Raw genomic sequence first — 496 nt, 5'->3', positions numbered from 1 at the left:
CCCACACCACAGCACACATACACACACACCACACTATACACACACAAACCACACAACACACCCCTACACCCACACCACAGCGCACATACACACACACCACACTATACACACACAAACCACACAACACACCCCTACACTCACACCACAGCACACATACACACACACCACATGCACACACACACACACCATGGCACATACCCCTACACCCACACCACAGCACACATATGCATACAATACCACATACACACCACATACACCACACATACACACATATGACACCACACACACACCACAGCATGCACCCCTACACATGATAGCACAGATGCGTACACACCACACCAACCACACATACACAACCCACACACACTTCACAAACATACATATGCCACAGCGTACACCCCTTTACCCACACCACACATGCACCACACACACATATACCACATACACCAGAGCGCACACACCTACACTCACACTCACACCCACACACACCACACCA

Source organism: Trichechus manatus, unplaced genomic scaffold (assembly GCF_000243295.1).
Source record: "Trichechus manatus latirostris isolate Lorelei unplaced genomic scaffold, TriManLat1.0 scaffold00029, whole genome shotgun sequence".
In the NCBI taxonomy this organism is placed as follows: Eukaryota; Metazoa; Chordata; class Mammalia; order Sirenia; family Trichechidae; genus Trichechus; species Trichechus manatus.
The sequence above is the reverse complement of the archived record's forward strand: the minus strand, read 5'-3'. Positions refer to the sequence as shown.